This window comes from Tigriopus californicus, chromosome 3 (assembly GCF_007210705.1).
Source record: "Tigriopus californicus strain San Diego chromosome 3, Tcal_SD_v2.1, whole genome shotgun sequence".
NCBI classification, from domain to species: Eukaryota; Metazoa; Arthropoda; class Copepoda; order Harpacticoida; family Harpacticidae; genus Tigriopus; species Tigriopus californicus.
Window position 1 is genome coordinate 8,362,707 of NC_081442.1, and position 19,442 is coordinate 8,382,148.

A 19,442-nucleotide genomic window follows, 5' to 3' on the forward strand; every position below is an offset into this window, starting at 1 on the left:
ACAACAACAACAACAACAACAACAACAACAACAACAACAACAACAACAACAACAACAAAGCACGCGGAGGTTCTCCTCGGTTGAATAAGGGGGGGTTATGAGGACAACCGAAGAGACGATAAAGTTGCAGTGGTGGTGCCTTTTTACTGCCATCGAGCAGGAATGCTTCAATTGTGGACCGTCAATATATTGGGAACGGGATTATCAATACTTTATTGGTTGCCGGAGTGAGAGTGAGTGAAGGAAAAGAAGAAGAAAACTAGCCATTGAGAGGGTATCAGCCTGCGGGGCTGCTTGGATGAGCAAAGTCTGACGGACTCGTTGACTAGCGTGCGTACTGAGAGAAGGCGGAGGCCAAAGGCCATCATGACTTAGAGTGATAAGCCCAAATTTGATTGACAGTTATGACCTGCCATGAAAATGGGAGTAAACAGTGAGTCCATGGGGCCTACAGTAATACCTCGTTTAACGACATCTACCCGAGGATTAAAGCCCCTTCGGTCCACTCGCTGGACCGACCTTCAGTTTTCCCAAGGGGCACATTGTGTCCAAAACCTGGTGGTTTAAATCCAAAGATGGACGTGTGACTGTATATGTGTGTGTGTGTGCGTATTCATGCGTGTGACAATGTGGTTGTGAACCCGAGCTTCAATGTACAGTATGTGTATAATCAGATCTCGTAGGAGGTCTCACGCAAATGCCATTGAAATACGACAAACTCCTTGTTAGTTCCCATCCGTTTTGTTTGAGAAACTCTCAGATTTAATCGTACCTTTCGCTCGTGTCCAACCTTAAACTACTACTTTCCTCTTTCATTTTTGGGCATGACGATCGAAACTGATTTTAATTTCTTCCTTGGAACGGTGTTCCCAGTTTTAGCATGACAATCTCCTCCTAGTTTGTGTGCCACAATACATGGGAATATGTGGATATACCTTGGTCAACAACCGTTTGGTACCTTTTCTAAGTAAGCAAGTGCAATTTCTAATACAGATAGGGCAGTCCATGGCTCCGATGGTACTTTGGTTCTCTAGGAGTCTAGATAATTGCCAGAGGTCGTACGCAAATATTTGTTTCCCTCAAGAGCTAACACATCATCCTTCCTATCCGGGAAAAAGCCTCGAAAGTCCTCACATTTCAACCGTTATGTCCTAGGACAGTGACGGAGGCCTTTGACGGGAAGGCACACGCGTCCGTCTGAAACCAAGGTCTATAGAACTATCAAGTATCGTTTGCCCTCCATCTTCTGAGCAACTGCAAGCAACACTCGGCCCCAGAGAGCCCAGAGAGCCCAGAGAGCCCAGAGAGCCCAGCAAGCCCAGAGCGACAAGAGAGGCCAATTATCCAAAGTTTTCTGTTGCCTTCAGGCCAATGGACAGCAATACTTTAAGCTTATGGTAAACATGCAAGTTTGGAGGCACGAAATCACATTGGTTTCTGGGTACTGTGGCTTCTGGTAGCAGTTTAAAATACGTTTAATGTACACGTCCCAGAATACAATGCCACTTGATTTTGAATCCTTCTATTTGATCAACCGAAGCAATTGAAATCAAAGCTCGAGCCATTTCCACATTAAGCATGAATGAGCACAATGGGATTTGAAGGTCATTGGAGTGTCAAAATGGCTGAAGCTGATTCATCATCAGTCTGTCATGTCTGTCTGCTGGCTCTGATTGACGTAGTTTAAGAATGAGGATACGTCCCGAAAGGCTTCGAAAAAAATTCAATCAAATGTCTGACAGCTTAAAAAATAGACGCCACCAACGGTTCTGGTAGCCATTATAAGGATTCACTTACTTTTCCGCCCCCTTTTTTTGCTTTTCCCCGTCTTTCAAGTTCTCATCGACAACACCTTCTCGACCGAAGTTGCTTGCGTGTACCACGAGCCCTTGGAAATTGCAAGAGTTTTAATTTACAAGCTTTACTGACAGGGTTTCTTGGTGTTCAACAAGTTTCCCGGGGATTCTCCTCATGCTTTGTTAACCTTGTTTCTCTTTCTTGCTCATGTTGTTATGGTCCAGAAGTGAAGAAGTTCCGCGGAGAGCTCTTCGTACGGAGAGCGGATGGTAGGCCAGGGGTCACAGGTGGATCAATTCCGTTGGGGAATTGAAAAGTAGGCCTCTCGTGGGACTCTACAGACATGGAGTACGCTATTAGTACTTGACCTCAAATCAATCCTTCTTTGGCTTTCCGCCTCCACTCGTTTCATTCCAATTGGAACGTGAAAGGGAACTGGCCGCTCAGATTGGAAGTGGAAGTTGGAACAAATCCTGGACCACACTTCCAGTTCCACATTTAGATTTATGTCTTTGATCCCCTCTTCAATTTATATCCACAGAAAGGAACTTATTGGTAAGAGGTATTAGAAGGTCTTCAAGACCTAGAACAGGCTTTTTCGAGGGTACTCCAAATCTGATGAATACTAACAAAGAGCATACGAGAATAGCAATCTGAATCACTTTAATATGAATAGAAGTAGTAGTACATCCATTTGGTAGATTCAGACAAAGAAAAAAATAAGAAGTGGACGAACAACGAAGCCTGATCAAAAGTACGTTCTTTTTTAGAATTGTCAATTTTTGAAAAGAATAAATTATATTTTGCTCATTCGCAATGACCAATCTCTTTTTTTCAGTGCAGTTCGTAATACCTTAAAATACGTCAATAATGCCACATTCGTAAGAAAGCTAAATGAATATCATTTGTACTTATCAGTGATTTTGATTATTCTAAATAGCAATTTGTTGAAAAAAATGTATTCAATTGAGATTGTATAGTTTTAGGACAAGTTCGTACTAAGAATATATTCATCAACAATGCCCACCTTGACGTTGAATAGGCCTGCGAAACATTCCCCATTAAAGATTTAGAGGAAATATCTTTGAGTGCAATTCAGCTTTAAGAATAATCAAGTCCTCGTTCTTTTTACAATTTTATTATCTCATGTTATGAGATTCAAAGCGTGTTTTATGAGAGCCACTTGTAGGCTAAACTTTTCAAGCCTTTAGAAAAGTGTTTTTACCTTGTTGTTAAATCAACAAGACAAGAGACACCTTTGCGCACAAGTATTTAGGAAAAACCGTTGAACACACACGTCTTTTGGTTGGTCTGGTGACTTTAAACTTTTTTCCATTCTTCGAAAGTTCAATACCAAATGTCAACAACTTTATTCTATCTTTTTACTAGACAATAGCAGTAGGTAACCGCTGCAGCGACACAAAGTAATTGCCGAATTACCCTCAACAACCACTGATGCCAAGACAATAACCAGGATCGCGAAGTGCAACAAAGCTTATGCATATGATGTTGGAAGCTGTTAGAGGCAGTGGCCACACCCCTGGGGGACGGACCTCTTAAAACAAGAAAGCGATTGCTACCTGGCCTGAAATACTCCATCAAGGTTAACCCAACCTGGCTTTTTATTGTCCATGCAATCAGAGGGTCTGCACGTAAACAAGTGAGCGACACTCAAGGCAATCAAACATGACCTATGCCTCACTACTGCTCCATGGTGTATCATTGAAGGAGGCCATTTCCTCGCCATATAATGTATCTTTGAGATTATAAAACATAATACATAAGCTCTGTAGTTTTTTTTTAAATTATGCGTATGAATGACCACCAATGGGTTCGAGGCCTACATTTTGAAAACGAATGTGAAATGCCCACTGAAATCTCCGGTGTTCGGAGACCGACCACTTGGCACATAAATGCAATGGCTGATTGTGTTGACCCATATATGTAGGTAGAATTCCTTAATTAGTTCTGATTCATTCTGTGACGAGTTGCCGATGAAATACTTAATGATTGGTTTGTGGTCTCTCAACGCACTTTTTATAACTACTCAAATTGATCCAACGACCTGTTCCAGAATACGAAAATGTAGAAGTTAGTGTCCTGTCTCATTGTATTTGCGCCAAAAACATTGCACAACAATCGCATGTATTGAAAGAGTCGTTCAAAGAAACAGATCTCTAGTCCCATGGGAGGGCTCCTTCTCAATTACTTCGTAAGCTGGTGGTGGACTAATCCGTCCTTGGCCCACAGCTAAGAAGAATATCAAACCATAACAATTACATTCAGAATTGCGTGAAGAAATACAAAGAAAGTTCAAATCCCGTCCTTGAAAGGAAAGGATTTTTCATTCATGCTTAAGAAGAAACCCGAGCCAACCATGACATGCTTCTCCCAACGAGACCAAGAAAGAATGAGGAAGCTTAAACCAACCCAGACTGGATCAACGAAGAAACGAACAAAAGTCGTACTTGGGTTAAAAAGCAACTTTCCAACTGGTTTTCCGAGCGCAAGATTGTGGAGCCGACCACTGGAGAAAACCAGAACAGACTTGAGGAGGGAACAAGAAGAAGGAGAGGAGGAACCAGCCAGCTTATCACCCTCAACTCTGACGAGCCCACTGCAAATGTTGAACCAACGAAATTCTTTTGAATGGCCTTACATTTCTGGGAGCCCTCCTCTTGTAAAGCTGTTTGATGATGGTTCATGTTCCTCAGTCGTTGGCTGTGCCCCTGTTCGGTAAGTACTAGAAGCTCAGTTCGCGGCCTCCCAAGAGAAATCGCTCGCCCCTCTTCGACTCAGCCCAATTTTTACTAGGTTGTCAAATAATCATCTGGTCTGGTGCAAATACCGTGCAACAATCTACTGCACAATACTTCAAAAGCCTGTCCTGAGAGCTGGGGAAAGAGTGGTCGAGTAGCTGGAGGGGTGCATGTCATCAACCATTCTCTTTGGCTTTCCACCTTGTTTGAACGGATGTTTTCTTGTGTCTGACGAGAAGTTGGAGGGCTTCAAACTACCGCCCGATTCAAGTACTTGTCTGCAGCTTCCATCCATATGAAGCAATTAGCCTCCCGCATTAAATGTTGGTGGAAACAATTTTGGAAATGACAATTTTTGCCCGCGTGCCCCAAGTTCCAAGCTTAGTATGGCTCTAGCAGTGCCCTTCCATTGGGCAGCAGCATCCGTCAGGTTTGGGATATTTTGTATAGAATTTCGAAGGAGGCCCCAAACCCACACGCAAGTCCTGGCAAGTGAACCATTGAGATATTGCAAGCGTGAGTGGAATCTGAAATCAGTCTCGTCCTCCTAATAGCACAATTGTATAGATGGAGAGAGACCCGAGCCTGTGCCACTGCAACCTTCGAACTTCTCCTCAAGGCTGCTCAACAAAAGAAGAGTCAGATCTGGAACAAGCTCCTGACATTCATTGGGCCCTGTTGCACTGCTCATATTCGGGTAATTTCTCGACTATGCTCGAGAGTACCGGGCTCGTCAAGTCGTCGTATATATTCCAAGGATCAGCCCCGCCATCCTGGGAAAGTTTTAGCCTACTATCGACACTTTTTTGACAGAGCCTCCTCCTCTTATTCATGCCAGACTTCTCAGAGGGGGACTCGAAGATCGGAAACTTCGACAGATCCAGCTAACTAAATTCAGGGGAGAAGGAAGAGTCGTTCAGGAATATTACAATTGCCTCTCGACCTTTGCCAAGAATTTGAATTGGAGCCGTATTTCAGAGCTCAATGGGAGATGGTGTTATGTGCGGCCAGCTCCAGGAAGCTTCGATATTCCATGGGGAGGAGGAGGTGGGGAGGAGGGAGGCCATAATTGATACATGTTCGCCTCTTCCCCCGACCATAGACCTGGGACATCAGGGCAAGCTTGGGTCCTTAATTTGAGTTTATGTCTCGAGCTCACATGAATCATTATAACTGCATTCACTCGTGTGTACGATGTGTACACACCGTGAGCGACGTTTTTGTGGGCCTCCACTCTCTTCAAACCAATGCATTGCGGCGAGTTCCTGTTCCTGCTAGTGTGGTATGCCTCTCCTACGTCTCCTCCTTCTCCTCCTCCTCCCCTTCACCAACCGCATCAACGTCATTGGCACCAAAGGAGACACAATTGCCACTCTTACTATTATTATGGGGCTAGTGCAGCGAGACTGGCATTTTAATTAATATCCTGTTTGGTGGTATGGTGCTGCCGAGCGGATCCTGGCTTAAACCCAAATGACCGGTTTGGGACAGTTCCATTTGAATGGCAAGTTTGAATTGAGCTGTAGCGAACTCATCAAAGTTTCACCTTCATAATTGGCCCTTTTGAAAGTGCCTGGTCCGTTTGTCGCTAGCTTGTACTAGTTTGTGGATACCGAGCACCCAGGGCAAAGAGATAGAGAGAGGGAGAGAAATATTGGTTCCAACGGGTTCCAACTTTTAAACCAAAGTTCACAAGGTTCGTCGAGTTTTCAACAAATTCAATCCCTATTTCGAGAGGCAACTTTACCTCGAATGATCTACGGTAATACTCGAATGTTTTAGTATCGACGGGATGGACAACGAAAGAAGCCATCCACTTTTTTTCTATACGAGCATTACTTCATCGTAGCCAGCCATATTTCAGGTCTTTCTCCAATCCTTTCCCTTTTTCGGTTGATCGTTTGTCCGATCATCTCACACTGGATCTCAATGGCCCATCTAACTTTCTTGATGGAAGACTCAATGTGCCAAAGAGTCACTGTCCCACGTGATTGGATGCTTTGTGTTTGAAAAGGAACCCTTATATGAAAGCCAGGTTGGTCGGTCGGTTGGTTGGTTGGTTGGTTGGTATCTCAGCAGACTTTCCAAGGTATTTTGAATAGGAGTTAGAACTGACACCTCCAGACTTTTAGTTTTCTTGCGGCAATCCAGCGAATAGACTTGGAAGAAGAAAACAAACCATTTGCTTGTCCAAGAATGCTCTTCATCGCTCGCTGACCGACCAGGATCAGAAATTTGTCACTTCTCACAAAAAGGGGCAATATCAAGAAAAGTTTCTCGGGCTGAAAGTTTCCTGCCTTTCTTGCGCCCCATCTCACACAATCAATGGTGAAACGGGCTACAAGGATGACCTTTTTTCAAAGGGCACTTCTCTCTCATCTTGTTCCAATGTTGCACATGGAGTTGGTGCGCTCTTTTAAATGGTCCAAGGAAAAAGAAAGAAACTTTCCATTCCATTGGGTTTTGGCCGGATGCTCTAGGCTTGTTCCAGGGTTCAACTAAACAGAACGAGAACGAACCAAGAAAGATGGGTCAGGTTAGAGAGCTAAACCCATGCTACAAAGTGTGGTAAAAGTCCCACATCCTATTGAAAAGCATCTGTCGTTGTCATGGATATACTTACCAATACAATAGCATACGTCACCTAAAGGCCTACACTCTAAAGGCTTTAAATGCGAAAAGCTACCATATCGTTACAAAAAAGGAAACTGTTCATTCTCTTTAGTTGCCCTCTATCGTGGGACAGGTTTTACGACAGAGATCAAGAATGAAAGAGAGAGAGATCATTTTGAACCCAAGCCAAGAAGTTGTTCCCAATTGCCTAAGCTCCGGTGACAAGAAGGGATTGTTTTGGAACTGCTCCACAATTCGTAAGCAAGCGTCCGTGCTGTGTTCTGGGAACAAGGAGAAAGAGGAATAAAATGCATGCAAGTCAGAGCTCAATCCCCAAGGCCTCTGTATTTACACATTGCAACCGGTATGCCGGGTAATTCTCGTAAAAGAAGAGCCAAACTCCCGGATCCATCCAGTTGGCAATGAAGGCAATGTGGTGCAGAGTTCGGATTTCCCATTTGAATATACTTTTGCACAGAAACATGAAATGTTCAACAGTTGTCGCCCTTGTACGATCAACCAGGAGTGGTTTTTTTGCACAGGTTGCCAATGAAAAAGCCCTGAGCAATTACGTTGAATGATGCAGTTTTTTTTGGCCTGTGTTCCTATCAATCTCATTGCCAGTTTTACCTCTCGTATTTCAGATCTAAGGTTGCGAGGGCAAACCATCTTGAAGCTGTTGGTTTATTCATAAAAAAAAAAAAACGAATCTGGACGAAGAGAGTGCTTCTTAACTGAGCCTCATTGCTGTTCCCGCCTCAGATCTTCTTTGAGTGAAGGGGAGATATTCAACAACTGCTTCGACTGCCTTTGCTTTTTGCTTATAAACCACGGCTCTGATCATCAAAAGGAACTTGGGCGATGGTGTTCCACTAAAAAGAGCTTTCGGAACATGGAGATTCACTCTTGCCCACGTATACACAGATGTCTAACAAGAGCGTAGACAAACGATTATAGGAAGCGACAGGAGTAAAGGGGACGACTGGCCCAAAAGAGGGAACAAGAGAGAGACTATCACTGTATATAGGAATAAACCAGTGAAAATCAGAGCTCTTGAAGGAAAAACACGCAGGATCAAACCTATTTGAAATGCAACGTAGCTTTCATCGGGTTCGAGCATCAACATATTGTTGTAGCGAACACGATGTAGAAATAACCAATTGTATTATTGGTTACCGCCACATTGTAATAGAATATGGTCTCGTATTTGGTCAAACAAGGCTTGATGCTGGAACGTAAGCAATATTTGAAATATATTTAGAATCTAATAGGGACTTTCATTTTCACATAGTTTTTATTGAAGTTTATTTATTGAATCTATTTCCACTCCTCGTTTTATTTTGTCAAAATAGTGTGAATTAAGATTTGAGCAAGCGTGATGAGAGCACCATAAAGGCAGCGGTGGAACTTGAACTGAACCAGATTGAGAGATGGAAGAAAGAAGGCGGAGAAAAAAGAAATGTGAAACTCGTGGCGGCGTGTCCTCTGCTCCATTAGGGATCTGTCATCGTGGATGATAGATAAAGAGGGATTCCTTACAAACGATGGGGTTCACTGAGCTCGAAATGTTCTCCAGAAATATGGATCTCGATGCACATACAAACTATATTATGCGGATCCCGTAGCTCTCTGTCAACTTTTTTTCTGAGAATGTGAAAGAAATGAAAGTGCACTCGCCCGCCCACTCGGTCTAGCCTTTCGACAAGTCCATCATTGCTATCGGCATTGTCACTTCTGAGCAGTTCGGGGAACTCTAGCCCAAACTTTAAAAAAGCAAAAGTTCATCCATCTATAGGAGAGTTCATTACAACATTCAGCACGTTGGATCTACTTTCAGGAAACCTTGGCTTCATGAATGTTTTACATGGGACCTCTTGGCCAGATAACGGGGTAAGAATAGGCCTTGGAACAAGCCAGCATTTTATGACTCTCCCCGGTATTCGTGGCTGAGTCTATGTATTGTTAGGCCACGTACCCATCCAAGACGTGTGGTGAGTCGAAGTTGAATATTTGATGACTTCCACGGCCATTTCCCGGCCGAGGATTGCCTGTCACGTCCAATTTGCTCCCCATTTGTACACCCACTTCCATTTTGGCTCTTTTTACGAGGGTGCAAATTTTACTGGCCTTCACCCATTGCTCAGTGGCTAAGGAATGCAAGAAGCCATCCATGCTCATGAAAATGTTCACCATGCTGAGTTTGGGTGAGCTCTTCAATGTACTGTACATAGAGGTAGCAGCTACGGTACGCAAGGTGATTGAAGAAGCTCTTCAACCGCAATCACTATACCAGACAGTGGTTCTTCAAACAGACTCATAGAACCATTAAAGTGTGAATAATGTCATGGCATAAATCACAAGCTGCACGAGGTAACCGAAATGAGGCTCCATGATATGGAACAAAAATGGAAGGGCGGGGAAAAGAACCAGCGATTGCAATGAAGGTTGCTCAACTTCAAATAGTTCAAATGGCCAGTGCTGCTGTCTAATCTGACGCCATTTTCCAGGCATATCTCATTGGACAAACCTTTAGTAGAAAAACCTTGGAATATTTTGAATGGAGTCGTTTAACTCTCAACCATCAGATAGGGATGATGTGTTCTCGATTTATTTCCCATATCTCAGTATCGGATGCACAATTCGATAGCCAATGAAATAGAACAATAGAACATCATTCCATTTGGAACGAGCCCTGAACTCTCGAAGAAAGAAAGAGATTCCATAAATTGGCAAAATGGGACATTGATAACTTCCACCAAATAATTAACGAGTCACGCAAGCACAAAATAGTTGGAATTAATGAACGCTTTGCCAAGCATCGGATCGTTCAAATTAGTCCTCGAGTTGGTCGTTAAAGGTTAAAGAGCTACCCACGTTTGACAAATGGACTCGACTCGATCAGGATCAAAGAGAACTACGACTACGACTACTAGTAGTAGTACTAGTCCTAGCACTAGTAACAGTCCTAATAGTAGTAACAGCACTCGTCGATTGAACTGTCTAGCTACAAGCCTCAATAAGGGTCTTTAAACTGACTAATTCTACTCAATAGCTCTGTAATTAATCTCCTAATTGGGTCGATTGATAATCAAAAGCCTGAGTGGGTACCTCAAAACACTACGATCGAGTAATCATATGCAGTCTAACAAGGACGATATGCGGACTTTTTCCATTGGGCTTGAGTTTCCCTTAGTTTGCGCGGTTTCGAGCAATTTTTGAGAAACATTCTCAAGGACACTGAGCAGATAGACATGAAGATTAGCAATTCTCTATGTTTGATAACTATCACGCTCTTTAAACCACAAGGTTATGGTCGAATTTTTACCTGGAAAAATGTGTCTCAAACGCATTCAAAGATCTGAGATTACAATTTTTTCGAAAGTACATTCCAATAAGTAAGGATTTAGCCTGCTGCACAACATGTAGATATATTTCTTTAGAGAATCCTTTCCCCAGATCGTTTTGATCAAAGCTGTTTTTACATGATCAAACAACTAATCTCAAATTGGCGAGTTTTTGCTGTAAAGGGAAACAAAAATTGCACGCACCTTTCGGTTGAGTTTGCTTTGTGGCACGTATACTTCCTTCTATCACTATACCTACTGCTTCAGTAAATTCCTGCTACATGCAATATGATGTGGCCACGTTTCTGTTTTTCCCTTCGGGCTTGCCCATTCCGTATCTTCCCCGCAAAAAGTTGGATGTAGGCTTTTCTTACTCCAGATTCTGTTAAAGCGTTTCAAGACAAGGAGCCGAAATAACGCAGAGATGAATCTTGGCCATTGATAATTTGTAGAAAGATATTGTACTTGCCTCTTGCCAACAAGGATTTTCAGTTCAGTAAGTCTTAAAACAGATAAAGTTACACTATATGTACGTGCTCGGCCAGCTTGGTTTTAAAGCTAAGGCCTAGAGGAGTTGAGGATATACGTTTTCATAATTAGGTCGCTCATTTTTAGGTTACTGTAGACAAGGAAAATCGTATCATGAAATGAAAACAAAACACGTTTTTGTTTTACTCGATATGCAAAAAGAGACATGATGGCAATTTTTTTTGATTTTTTTTTAATCACGAACATTTTGGTCCCAATTTTCAACCCAACCAACCAATAAGTTTCAAGTTAGTTTGTAATCAAGGCGAGGCTTTCACAAGTAAATAAATTTGGTAATGCCAGAAGCCAACTTACGATCTCAAAGTTCCCCAACTTTGGTGGACAATCAACTGTTGACTTTCTGGCTCACTGTGCAATAACGTAATTGCGTTTTTTCTACAACTGACGTCCGTCGCTTCTCAATTTAAGGGTTCATTATTTTCTGCACCATATTTATTCGGCATTCATTTCACCCGTAGAGAACGGAAAACAAAACACTTGAGCTAGCCGAGGTATTTGTTCAGTACTTTGTACCTACTTTCATTTAGAGAAAACGTTATCCAATTAGAGATCCCGGTTCTGATCCATTTAACACCTCAACTCAAACAACTTTCTTGGCGTTTTCCATCTAAAATAGGTATCCAACACTCCTTGTCTTCAGTATATTCTTTCCGTGGTGGTCTCGATATTCATGCCCTATTTTCGCTTACTTATTGCACTGGGTTAATAGAAAATCAAGTTATTGGTTCAATAACCCTCAAGTGCTGTTTGCTATCGATCTATGTTGAGTTGTACAATAGAGTTTTAATCACTCAACGTTTGCGTACGTGGCATGACAAGGCCACAGCAGACGAAGCGAGCGCACATACATTTATTTACCTTATGGCTCGAATCCTCCCTATTTGTTTAGATAACAAATCAAATAACGATCAACACACATCACTGAGTGGCCTTGACTGAATCCACGGTCTTCTCATGGGTGGTTTTCTTTTCTCAATTGGGACAAAAAATAACTGCACGAGGATCTTTTGTACAGTACACGACTCTATTATGGGGGGGAGGGATTTTCCATTAGTTCTTAAAAGCCATACATGGTTGGTTGGTCCATGTTAGGTTGATGATGCCTCGAACTAGGGCCATAGGTTGTTCCAGGGTGACAGTAACGAATTATGCAGTGTTTATTTCACAAATGGATTCCTTGTAAGAGGAGCCCAATGCCAGGACCGGGTGCATCCAGCCAGCCAACCAGCTAACACAACAAGCAACTAACCCGATGGAACCACCAAATACAAGCAAGGCTGTTGTAGTGTGGAGTATTCCTCCTTCATCACCAACACTTCCACTATGAGCGCCTCCCGGGGTCCAAACAGCATGTTATTTGAGGGACGAGCATTGCACTAGAAAATGCAAGAGCCTCATCGAATCCCAGTGAAGTGGCCACGAGTTTTGCGAGGAGCTTGTGGTCAGATCCAAGTGGTCGACCGACACCACCAACATCATCATTGCTGTTTAGGTCCGAACTCGTACCTTGAGGCATGGACTGGATGGCGTGGGAAGTGAAGGAGGAGAACGGCAAATAATTATCATTATCAACAACAACAACAGCAACAACAACGACCACGCCGAGCAGGATTTCTCTCTTGTGGAGTTCTCTGAGGTGGGTTGGAGTGCAATCTTTCATTGAAACTATTGGGAATCGATGTTCCCACTTACTTGACGCTCACAGAGTAGATTGAAGCTTCGGAGAAGGCGTGGCTGACACTTTGCATCTTTCCTTGGGTACAAATTGTAGGGCATCAGGCAGGAGAAATGCCCTTCTTTGATTGTGGAAATGCATTGGAACAACGGCCCGGGCAAAGCAAAACAAGGTGGAAACGCATTGGCGAATGCCAATGCCCCAGTGGGGGAACGAACAATGAATTGGCAGGAAACACCCATACCCTCATCATTCTGTATTGTGCTTGGAAATGAAAGGGGGCTCACATTCTTTGCCCCTTGTTTTCCGCTCGAAAGCCAAACGCAAGCTTCGGCTTGCTTCGGCTGCTAAGCCAAAGCAATGTTCCATCTCTTTGAAATTGGAACAAAACAGAGCCCCTAAAACAGCTTCGATGCATTTTTAACGTGCCCGAATCAAAATTCATAGCCAATACGTGCCTGAAGCTACAATTTTGCGAATTTGACCCTTGCTCTCTGGTGTGAGTGAAGAACACTACGTACGAGTAAAACAGGGTTTTATCTTGGTGGAAAACTGGGCGATGCTTGAGTAAAGCCATGTCTGAACACACGTAAAAGATTGTAAGGTAGACATTGAATATAGAGAGCGAGAGGGCATACAAACGAATATTCCCGATGCACCACATATCTGGCTATCTTTGTGCTACTGAATTGATTACTGCTACTATTTACAGCTCAAGGAATGCTTGAAAAGCTGCTACTGCTCTTTGAAGATCCAAATCAAATCACGGGTTTGCCCCAAGTATGAACATGGTAGCTAGCAAAATATGCTCGCTATTTTCTCTCCGCAATATATTTCCATCTTCCTGTCCATACCCTATCCTTAGCAAACACCAAAAAGCTTGATGGGTCACTTGCATCTTCGAATCTTTAAAGCACCTTGAGGTGCATTTTACTTGTTCAGAGGAAGAGAGAGATTTTCCGCTGAAACATAGCCACAAAAAGGCGAACCTCGTCATGCAGATGTTTTACTGGACCTTGGTTCTGGGAATATGATTTCCTTGATTGTGCATATGTGTCCTGGACTGCTGGATTGTTGTGGACTTGTTCCATTCGTCTAAGATTTTATGCTTTGTAGATTGCAACATTGTAAATCTTTTTTGCCTTCTAAAGCCGCTCGTAAGTTGAGTTTCATCCGGACTGTCCAAGGTAGGAAACTGGTCATAAATCAAACTCACTCGTGCCTTGACTGTTACACTGTACACATCCACGGGCCCAATGGAATAACTAAATACTTTGGGTCGGGTCTGGCGATCTCTTACCTGTGTTTACTTGTGCAGAATGCCAATAGGGAAGTGCAATTACTTATAATGGATCGGCCGTGTCCAAGTGGTTAGTTCGGTTCAACACACTAGGCCGGATTTTTTGACTCACAGTTAGTGTGCACTCATTCAATAATCAACTCCACTGTTTCCATCATCAAAGCACCATAACAACAGAGGAGTACTATGGACCATTAATGGTCGCCAATACACCGAAAAAACTCTACTGAACGCCTTCTCGTTTCTGATTGGGGAATCTCATTGCATGCACGGAGTGCTCCACATTGTTGGATCAACGTGGTCCATTCCCACTCCCAAGCGGCCTTTTCCAGGGCCAAACCCCGCCGGGAGAAAGTTTTATTCAAAGGTTGCTCCAAAGAGCGACGAGCACCAAAAGGCACCACTGACAAGGAGGGAAAGAAGGCCGCCGCACCATCAGCATCAGGAACTGCTATGAAAGTGTAATCCTGAGTCTGCAACAAGCAAGCGCACAGAACCGGTGACAGGGCAAAAGGCCCTGAAGGACATCGCTTGGGTTTGAACTTGAACAAAAAATTGGGAGGGGTGGTTCACAACAAAATATGAATTTATGAAGTTTCTCTCCGCATTTCCACAAGGCTTGATTTTCAGCACAAATAAGAATTGCTTCGCTGACGAGCGGTACTTTATATTAAAGGCGGTTCAAGAGTTTACGTTACTAGTAACACTAAATCATTGGCCGATAAGTGTCCTGATAATAGTTTGTAATTGACGCTATTGTATTGAACACACGATTGGTCAGGTGCTCATCCTAGGTTTAATTTTTGTTTTTAATGGATCAATTCAAGTGGTTGGCCTTATTCGCACTGTTTTCAACAAAAGGGGGTCCGCACATAAGGCAAATCGCGTTCAGAAGTTGTGTGGAGGGTCATTCAAACACTTCTAGACAAGACCTTGTGGCCCCCTTTTCCTCCCCAGACTTGAATGTAATGGACTTTGCCACATAAGGATTCTATTTTAGAGCAGGAAGTGGGTCGAACTCACCACAGCAACAAGAAGGCCCTGAAGAACAAGGTTTTAGAGGTGTGCCCGAATGTGTGCAACGAAGTGGTCGATCCATGCCAGGTGCAATGTGTTTTAGAAGAGATTATCCGGAGTCATCAAGGCCAAAAGAGGCTACATCGCATAATTCGTTCGAGGCCAATCTTTTACCTTTGGATCTAATGGCCAGTTTTCCTCAACATGTTTTTTCATAGAGGCAATGAATTGGGAATGGATTCGCTTTTGAATCGCCCAATGGATTACGCGCCCCTCTGTACACTACCTTAGGTCTTAGGCTTTTGTAATGCTTCATGCGTTAACTCTTAGCTGGCAATGAAGTAGGGTATCATTCCATTGATTTCTGAATAGTCTTGTCAAACATGATTGTGACGGGCTTATAAAAGGAGCCAAGGGCGACATTACAATGAAGAACACTATTTTAGCGCAACAAAACATCAGCTGGCGTTCCAATTATTTCCTTGCCTGTCAAATTACCAACGACATTGGACCCTTTTCTCTGTAGCTTTTATTGCATTGTTGCTCCTCAAAAACACAAATAAGTAATTGCAATCACACGGCCAATATCTGGTCATCAATGAATCATGTTACTTCATGAACGGGGCCAACGAGATTGTATTCTAGCTTTTTTTCCCTTCGTTCCAAATGCACGCAAATCGCTGAGAACATCCGACCATCTCGCTGCACTCTGTGTATTTGTCTTCCCATGTTCTTAATTTGGTGCTTTTTGCACTTGACTTGGACTGAAACTCAGCGCATTAATGGGATTCGTCGGAAAAAGGCTGGAGAGCGAATTTTTACCTGACATTTCCCGACGTTCCCTCGCTTCCCATCATACACCTCATCAGTTATTCCCTTGTACAGTCTGCGAAAAACCCAAGCGGCAAATACGAGTTTCTCCGCAAAGGATTTTCTGAATACCCCCAACTCTGAATTCAAAATATGCATTGATTTCAATATCATAGTTCCTCATAATATCACAATCACGTCGTACCTTTATGACATGGGTGCAATCTAAGTTTAGGAGTAGAGTAGCCTTTCTACGTTTGCTTGATATCCAGCTTTGTGAGGTCCTCGTTGCCAAAAGGATATTTGCGGTGGACAAATGTTGGAGCTTCAATTGATCGTGGTTTCCACATGGGTGTTTTCCTTCTTCGTGAGAAATGACCACGGGGTTCCTCGTGGATCGAATGTGATTGAATTTGTGAATACCAGGGCATAACCTAATCAAGTAACAGGTAAAGCTAATTTTGAATTTTTATGTCTGCTTTGACCGACATTTTTTTCGGACTTATGTCATAATTCATAAGCGTAAATGATANAATCAAGTAACAGGTAAAGCTAATTTTGAATTTTTATGTCTGCTTTGACCGACATTTTTTTCGGACTTATGTCATAATTCATAAGCGTAAATGATATATGATTGGTTGTTAAATGGTACTAAGGGCAAAAAAATTATGCAAGCACATGTGCGAAAAAACGTGGCATTATGAGGTATGGCAATGAAAATGTCTTCTTTTTGGTTTACATAGGTTTGACGATTCTACAATTCTTTAATTTCGATTAATAAATCTTGTTTCGTTTTAATATTTTCGTTGCTCATTCAATAAGATTCCTTTTTTGCCATTACATAGAAAATGATATTTTCCTCCGGATAATGCGTCAATCAGAAGTTGCAATGGTTTTGCTGAACGAAATGGACATTTTATACATATATGTAGAGTTATTTGTATGCACAACAAAGCATTTTGTAAGCATTTTCCTTGTGTATAAAAACTACCAAAACATTAATTAGTGAATCGATCGGACCAAAAAGGGCAAAAGTTGCGTAACCTGGTTTTTGACATGATTGGATAAGCCAAGGACGACTTCACCACTGGACAGCGACGGGGGTAGGAGAAAATGAGTCATTCCAATTCCATCCAATCAAGTGCATTTCTCTTTACATTAGTTGACTCATGGAGGTCTCAATTTAACTGGAGGTCTATCAAATTGTCGCCGTATACCCCAGTAGGCTTTGATCTCATTGGGAAACGGGGCAAAAACGTTAGGCCTTACCTTGGATCGATTTTCACCCTCCATCCTGTTTAAGAGGTTACTGCTGATCATTTAGAGTCAATGTAGACCAATTTTCACGCATATTGTTCTTTATAATTCAAGATGATCCGTTATTCTATCAGGGTACATTTGGCGGCGTCAAATATGTCCAGTGTAACGTCGTCCATGGTTGACTCAATTATAACCTCAGAAAGCAATGGTCAGTTTTGATTTCAATCGAACGTCTATGTCAAAAGTTATGAGCATTTAAAACTTGGACCAGGGAGGGCGTAAATTGAACGAGCTAGCACCACAATGGTAAGATCTTACCAAGGTGGAGCTAAGTAAGTCATTTTCTGCCCACGTCGTACTGTGTTTCAGGACCTCATTGCTTTTGACGCAGACGTTCGATTGAAGTCAAAACTGGCGAACGGTTTAGAGCTAACTAAAGTTCAACTTTTGTGTAGGAAAATGCATTCAGGTCAGCTGGATAAAAGTTACGTTTCCCCCACCCTACCATCTCTGTCTAGTGTTGACGTCGTCCTTGGATAAGCCCTCGCGTGGGTTTGTTTCAGGATCTTTTTGTATAAATGTGACGTCATTCTTAGCACATTAACTTGCATGAACATAGAATGGTTATTTTCTCATTTGCAACACAACTCGTCAGATCAGGTCAGTTTATTCTAAACAGAAACCCTTGGATTAAGAATATATAGATTCATCCTAATCAACATGATTATGTCGTATTTAGTAAAGAGAAAAACAAAAATTACATTTACATCTTTACATTTGAGTTTAGATACAACCGGGGCATTTTGAAGTTAAAGCGCATGAAAACAGGGCCATTAATTTCGATACAATTCAGTAGCGGTTAAAAATCTCAGATTCCTAATTTGGACTCAAGTGCTATCGGAAATTGTTCCAAAATCCCATTAAATAGGTTTTTGAAATCGATAGTTCTTTAAATATTTTTAGGTATGTAAGCTTTTAAAATGAACTAAAAATCCATAAAACAATGAAATCAAAGTTATAATGGTAATATTTCCTTTCAGTTGTGAATTGTCATTTGTTGTCTCACAAATATCGTCCTTTCAAGCATTCAAAAGCCCAGGGCGCAATTGACTATGTTATGCGTTTGCCACCAAGGAGTAGGCATCCCTATTTGCCACCAAGGAGTAGGCATCCCTGTTTTTTAAGTTTGTGCAAAATTGGTGTTCAGTTTGGATATCAGTTTTCAGGGTGCTTATTGTCGCCGTAGATTAGGTTGGGTTCATCTTTGAAAAAGTTGAACCTCTAACTTGTCCGTTTTGAGAGCACCTTCAAGCCTTCGAGAATCCAGGTTAGTTCAAACAGTGAAGTCCACCTCTCTTCATTCTTTCTCGGGCTCCTCCATTGTTCAATTTGCTGCCCTCAAATATTTGCAGGAATTACCATAAACCATAGAGGAAGCAACTCCTAGAGAGTGCGATGAGAGCTAGCCAGGCGGACTAGTTTTCAGAGCGAATGAATATCAGCTGACCGGCTGCTAGGGTATAGTTTCTGATTGTAGAGGCACTGCTCTCCATCAGCTAGAGTTGCACTGTCCACTGGTTACCGATTCATTTGTAGTAAAAACCACAACAAACTCGATTTGTATTCTTTATATGTTACTTCTTCTATGCATAAACCACTGAAAATTATGGAGGTACAGGGCTGATCAGGTAAATTTACACCATTTTCAACAACACAGAAATCAACGTAATGAGCAGGTAGGCATCTTGAAATACCTTGAAGTTAAGGCTGGTAGCAAAATAATGAAATTGCAAAATTACAAGATAGTCAAAAATTCATGAGCATGTCAAAAAGGATGCACAAACTTACTCTATGAGCACTCTACTCCACTGAAGGAATATAGCAGGCCTTTTTCAAAAAGCAGAGGATCATAGTGTGCTAAGTTTTTAATAAACTCTCAATATTGTATGTACTTTGAACAAAAGCAGCTTGCGTCGTGGCAAAACATTTGTACTTAAGTCGTGTATCAACCGTGATGTGGTTTTTTGGTAAGCATGCCAGATGTACCAATTATTTTCCTTAACTAGATGCATTGGCATGCACTGAAAAAAGCCTTTGGAATTTGCAGAATTTTTATATTTTAAGGGATTTTTCCAAGGAAAATGGGCAAAATCAAGGGAAAAAAACTTATTGTCAAGTCAAAATAAAAACGGTGGAATGTACCCAAAATAACCCAAAAGCAAAAAAGAATTGAAAAAGTAAAAATTTATGCATTTGCATCATTTTGACAGCACTGTCAATTAGTCTGGACTCAAGTTCTTTCTAAAAGCCAACTTTTC

General features: G+C 42.1%; 1 protein-coding gene across 1 annotated transcript in view; it reads right to left on the reverse strand.

Moving 5' to 3' along the window:
- Positions 1-14,338, reverse strand: part of LOC131878267 (uncharacterized) — a 35,173-nt gene extending 20,835 nt beyond the window's left edge. Inside the window, exon 1 of the mRNA XM_059224189.1 lies at positions 14,038-14,338. The gene's annotated coding sequence lies outside the window, so the exon portion shown is untranslated. The remainder of the gene's footprint in view (positions 1-14,037) is intronic.
- Between the last annotated feature and the right edge of the window lie 5,104 nt (positions 14,339-19,442).